General features: G+C 42.4%; 1 long non-coding RNA gene across 1 annotated transcript; it reads right to left on the bottom strand.

The window, feature by feature from the left end:
* Positions 1-1,611: 1,611 nt before the first annotated feature.
* On the bottom strand, positions 1,612-6,593 carry LOC145877449 (uncharacterized). The gene is made up of 2 exons (XR_014391763.1): positions 6,484-6,593; positions 1,612-4,421 (listed from the first exon to the last, which is right to left on the bottom strand). It is a non-coding gene; the product is annotated as an uncharacterized LOC145877449 (long non-coding RNA).
* Positions 6,594-6,700: the final 107 nt, after the last annotated feature.

Raw genomic sequence — 6,700 nt, 5'->3', positions numbered from 1 at the left:
GCCACGCGATGTGAAGCGTTTGTATGCCCTGTGCAGAGAGGGGAGAACAGGGATAGACTGACACATAGTTGATGCTAATGCAAAGGAGATTGGCATGAAAATTAACTAAACAACTTGGGAAGCGAGAGAGCAGGGCCTCCCTCACTAACAATTCACTGAAACACTAAAACACTAAAATATAACTTTCCTAGCTTCCACTTAGAAATTATAATTGATATGAACTACAGTGGTTCATTGTTTCCAGGAATAGGCTCAAACTTAGTTTATTCAGCTAGATAACTTGGTACAGTATTCTTCCGTGAAACCCACCTAGTGTACCGTATCCTATGACGCCGTAGCTAACTAGCATGCTAGCATCCAATAACGGTTAGCACTTGGTTACAACAAACTACCAATATATCATTCGTGTCCGTGTCTAGTTCATAACGCAGAAGTAATTAAACGTTGGCTAGCTAACACAAAGTCAGTCCTGCTAGCTACACAAGTGGACTACACATCTCGTTTGTTCAGAAAGTTAAGCTTACGTTGCAAAAATCTTATTGACTAAAAATGATACAGCTAGCTGGTAGAGTTGGCTAGCTAGCAGTGGCCGCGTTGTTGACTTTTGTTAGAAAATGTAGCTGGCTAGCTAACCTCGATAGTTACTCTGTACTACGCCTTTATCTTTTGATACAAAGACAACTATGTAGCTAGCTAACATTACACTACACTAGTCAAATCGTTCCGTTGTAATGTATTTAGTTTCTACAGTACCGCTAGTTGGTGAAGTTGGCTAGCTAGCAGTGGCTGTGGTGTTCACTTTGTTTGGAAAATGGTGTTGCTGTGAACGAACACAGCTGGCTAGATAACCTTGTTAGTTTCTCAGAGCTAAACCTTTATCCTTGATAGAAAGACAGCAAAGACAACTATGTAGCTAACTAACAATACACTAATCAAAATGGTTCCGTTGTAATGTAATGTAATGAAATGTAATATTACCCGCGGAGCGAACCAGATGGAGATCAGAAATAGATGGGAGAGGTTGAGGGTAGAGGAAGGACAGGTGTAAAAACAAACAAAATAGAACTATTGTAAAATTGAATGTGTCCATAAAATGTATATAATATATTGAGTATATATAGTATGTATAAGCTGGGAGTACAGGCCTAAGTGTTGTTGTTCACTAGTTTCCTCCAATTAGGGGAGGGGTGGTAGGGTTGGAGGGGAATAAAGGAAAAATATATATAAAAATCTATGTATATATATATATATATACGTATATGTACGTGTATTTATATGTATGTATTTATATATTTATATGTGTATATATATATATATATATATATATATATATATATATATATATATATATATATATATATATATATATATGTATATGCACGTATATATATATATATATGCAAAACATATGGGGGATTGGAAGTGATGCAGACAATTACATTGATGGAAGCTTCAATCTATCTGCAATATTAAATCTGATTTACCCCCTAAAAATACATTTTATACAAGGTCATTAGATAGTAGGGAACAGTCAATAGACCAGAGAAAAACACTGGCTACATCAAGAGAGATAGATACATTCTGTTACCATGTAAATAAAAAGGAAGTAAATACATGTGGACATGATATATTTTATTTGTCATTTAGCATAAACTCTAATCCAGCATGACTCACAGTAGTGAGTGATTCATTTTAGTATTGGTCTCCAGAGGCGGAAATCCCGGGGGGGACGGGGGGGACACGACCCCCCTATCCTGGGAAAAATATGATTTGTCCCCCCCAATATATCACTGAAACATAACTATGTAATTTAAATAATATTAATAATACGCAATGAAAGCAATTGTGCTGATTATAGACACTTAATAGCGCGTTTTTAAGTTTCAAAAGATTGCGACCCCCCCACCCTTTGCCTCACAATGGTTTGATCAACTGCCAGTTCCTTAGTTGGCAAGGTAACGGAGGGGTGGTGTCTACTGTCTGAAAGGCACTCAATGAACGTAACTGACGTGAGGTTAATCCAGTCAATCGCGCACACACACTAGCTGAATATGCAGAGCTAGCGGGCAAATATTAACTATTAAACTAGCTAGTACCTATTCCATTTATGTGGCGTCGTCAAAGATGGAGTCTTTGCTATTGTCAATTTATTCCAAGATCAGCATGCAGATAATGTAAGTTAGTGCTTCAAAGTCCATGTGATAAGGTTAGCAATAAACTGAAGTCCAAACTGAACAGAACTACACTCTCTTCTACCATTGTCTTAAATATATTTAATGGTCTCGTTGCAAAAACTAAATTGTCGCAAGGGAACTTTTATTTATTTATTTTATTTCACCTTTATTTAACCCGGGTAGCAAAGATTATAGCAAACACCACTGAAACGGAATTGGTGCTCGCTAGCTTTGCAAATTCAGCTATTGTTGGAAGCCAGCCAATATGAAACAAACTATTAAAATTACAAAAGGTTGCAGCATATGTTGTGTAAATGGTGAACTCATACAGCTGTCAACTCTTGTCATTTTAATCCGTTTCACATTTGCTAGCTACCTTTTAGATTGAAGCCCAAATAGAATGATAGAAGATAAGATGATAGAAGCCCATCTCCTACTGTAAATAACCTACACACTGTGTGTGTGTGTAGCCAGCCAGCCAGGTAGAAAAATGGCAGAAAAATAAAAGACGGACATCAGAGTATTTTTCAGTACACCAAAACGCAAAGTAAGAACCCTAGTAGCCTAATATCTCAGACTAGTTGATAAAATGTCAATAAGAAAGAAATGAAATTCTAATGGAAATGTTTCACAATGATGTCATTAGGCAGAGCAGGCAACAGATGGCACACAGACAGCAGAGTTGGGGACAGATATGCAGGGACAGACTGGCAGAGACAGGGAGTTTCAGGTAAGTTTGCTGAGTCTTTGTTTGGCAACATTATGAAAGGTTCTCAATTTTCTTGACTTGTAAAATAGGAACATAATTGGAAAATGCCATGGATACCCCCACTCTCAACTTAAACTGGTGACTGAACTAAGATTTGTTAAAGGCAATGGTATTGCTGTTGTGATTAGTTGTGTAGTTTTGGGTACTGGTAGTTAGGAGTACGGCAATCACCTTATTTCTTTGGTTCCTCAATATACATTTACCATATTACAATGTAGGCTATGTGTTACAGCACTACTTTTGGTGTCCCCCTCAGAAATTGCTCTTGAGAAAATTTCATGTAATTGTCCCCTCCAAAGTTTGTATCAGATTTTTGCCCCTGCTGGTCCCCCGTGGAAGTCAAACCTACAACCCTGATATTGCTAACCCCTTGCTCTACCAACTGAGCCACAGGGGAATAGAGCTGGACAGTGATGAGGAATACTAATGATCAGTAGACAGATTTCTTACCTGCACACACACACACACCAATGACAGTGTGGTTAAGCAGGGCACTACAGGGCACTACACTGCTCCAGGGTCTGTGGCCGACACTGTGCTGGGTGAGTGAGTGGGCCGAGTATAAGTGGGATGTATGAGAGATAAATGTGTTGGCATCTCATCCCCTTCTGACCACTAATGAAACTGACTTAGTGTTCCATTACATCAATAAATAACTGGTAAGTCAAGGGTAACACACCCAAGTGCTCCAGAGTGGCCCAGCGGTATAAGGCATAGCATCTCAGTGCTAGAGGTCTCACTACAGACCCTGGTTCCTTCTCAGGCTGTATCACAACCCATACAATAACGATCGGGAGTCCCATAGGGCGGCACACAATTGGCCCAGTGTCGTCTGGGTTAGGGGAGGGTTTGGCCGGGGTAGGCCGTCATTGTAAAATAAGAATTGACTTGCTTAGTTAAATAAGAAAATAGAGTGAAACATCATGTTGTGTTTGACACAGGGACCACCTGACACAGAGACACTGAGGCACCATCATACCAAAGATGAAACCCTGGATAGAGGGGCTCAGTGAATGTGGAGGTGAATGTGATCAGGTGGGTCAGTGTGTCAGAGGAGGCTCTATAGAAGGACAGAGTGCCGGCTGGCCAGTCCAGATACACTCCTACTCTATGGGAGCTGGAGGAGGGGATGTCTATGGTAGTGGGATTATTATTGTGCCAGGCAGTGTAACTGTTGTCGTAGCAGAACAGACTCCAGGACTTGTCATTCCATCCAAGACAACAGTCCTTACCCCCTCCTCTCCTGTTGATTCCTTTATATGTCACTCCTATACCAGCCCAACTCCCACTCCACTCTACCTCCCAGTAACAGCGCCCAGTCAGACCATCTCTACACAGCACTTGTTTAAGGTCCTCAAATCTCTCTGGGTGATCAGGATACGGCTGCTCCTCTGTCCTACATGTCACCTTTCTGTTGTCCTCAGATAGAGAGAGGAGTCTGTTTACTGTGTTTGGGTCCAGTGTGAGATCCCAGACATCTGATGGATGAAACCAGACACAATATTAGAAATCATCATCATTCACATTAGAATGTTAACTCACTTTTCACTAATTCATTTAATGTAGATGTTTCTAGGTACTGTATCAAAAGGAGAAGTTAAGGTAACTTGAGACTTGTTGAATGATCATTTACTGCTCAAAAAAATTAAGGGAACACTAAAATAACACATCCTCGATCTGAATGAATGAAATAATCGTATTAAATACTTTTTTCTTTACATAGTTGAATGTGCTGACAACAAAATCACACAAAAATAATCAATGGAAATCCAATTTATCAACCCATGGAGGTCTGGATTTGGAGTCACACTCAAAATTAAAGTGGAAAACCACACTACAGGCTGATCCAACTTTGATGTAATGTCCTTAAAACAAGTCAAAATGAGGCTCAGTAGTGTGTGTGGCCTCCACGTGCCTGTATGACCTCCCTACAACGCCTGGGCATGCTCCTGATGAGGTGGCGGATGGTCTCCTGAGGGATCTCCTCCCAGACCTGGACTAAAGCATCCGCCAACTCCTGGACAGTCTGTGGTGCAACGTGGCGTTGGTGGATGGAGCGAGACATGATGTCCCAGATGTGCTCAATTGGATTCAGGTCTGGGGAACGGGTGGGCCAGTCCATAGCATCAATGCCTTCCCCTTGCAGGAACTGCTGACACACTCCAGCCACATGAGGTCTAGCATTGTCTTGCATTAGGAGGAACCCAGGGCTAACCGCACCAGCATATGGTCTCACAAGGGGACTGAGGATCTCATCTCGGTACCTAATGGCAGTCAGGCTACCTCTGGCGAGCACATGGAGGGCTGTGCGGCCCCCCAAAGAAATGCCACCCCACACCATGACTGACCCACCGCCAAACCGGTCATGCTGGAGGATGTTGCAGGCAGCAGAACGTTCTCCACGGCGTCTCCAGACTCTGTCACGTCTGTCACATGTGCTCAGTGTGAACCTGCTTTCATCTGTGAAGAGCACAGGGCGCCAGTGGCGAATTTGCCAATCTTGGTGTTCTCTGGCAAATGCCAAACGTCCTGCACGGTGTTGGGCTGTAAGCACAACCCCCACCTGTGGACGTCGGGCCCTCATACCAACCTCATGGAGTCTGTTTCTGACTGTTTGAGCAGACACATGCACATTTGTGGCCTGCTGGAAGTCATTTTGCAGGGCTCTGGCAGTGCTCCTCCTGCTCCTCCTTGCACAAAGGCGGAGGTAGCGGTCCTGCTGCTTGGTTGTTGCCCTCCTACGGCCTCCTCCACATCTCCTGATGTACTGGCCTGTCTCCTGGTAGCGCCTCCATGCTCTGGACACTACGTTGACAGACACAGAAAACCTTCTTGCCACAGCTCGCATTGATGTGCCATCCTGGATGAGCTGCACTACCTGAGCCACTTGTGTGGGTTGTAGACTCCGTCTCATGCTGCCACTAGAGTGAAAGCACCGCCAGAATTCAAAAGTGACCAAAACATCAGCCAGGAAGCATAGGAACTGAGAAGTGGTCTGTGGTTCCCACCTGCAGAACCACTCCTTTATTGGGGGTGTCTTGCTAATTGCCTATAATTTCCACCTGTTGTCTATTCCATTTGCACAACAGCATGTGAAATGTATTGTCAATCAGTGTTGCTTCCTAAGTGGACAGTTTGATTTCACAGAAGTGTGATTGACTTGGAGTTACATTGTGTTGTTTAAGTGTTCCCTTTATTTTTTTGAGCAGTGTATGTTATACTTTATGGTAATATAAAACACACTTATTCCCATTAATTACACACACACACACACACACACACACACACACACACACACACACTCACACACACACACACACACACACACACACACACACACACACACACACACACACACACACACACACACACATACATTGTCGAAGCAACTCTTTCTACACATTGGTGTCCCTGATTTCTGTTTCTGTAGAACTATAGCTGATATTTATTTTGACAAAGTAAGTAATGATGGTGGTCTTTGACTTTGACTTGAATTAAGACTTATTCTTAGTCATATTCTTCACAGCAGTCAACACTCACATTTTCTAAGTCCAGGTTTCATTGTGTACTCTCCACCATGTTCCACACTGTAGCGGTAAGCAGAAGAACAGACAGTCATTGAGGGATACACCTGAACTCACACACACACACACACAAACACACACACACACACACACAGTCAGCATTTAACTTTGTCCAAGTGGTGTTAAGAATGTTTGTCTTAACTAGCCTGATAAGTCAAACATGTCTGATATGA

This window comes from Salmo salar, chromosome 03, assembly GCF_965601325.2.
Source record: "Salmo salar chromosome 03, fSalSal1, whole genome shotgun sequence".
Classification (NCBI taxonomy): Eukaryota; Metazoa; Chordata; class Actinopteri; order Salmoniformes; family Salmonidae; genus Salmo; species Salmo salar.
The sequence above is the reverse complement of the archived record's forward strand: the minus strand, read 5'-3'. Positions and strand labels throughout refer to the sequence as shown.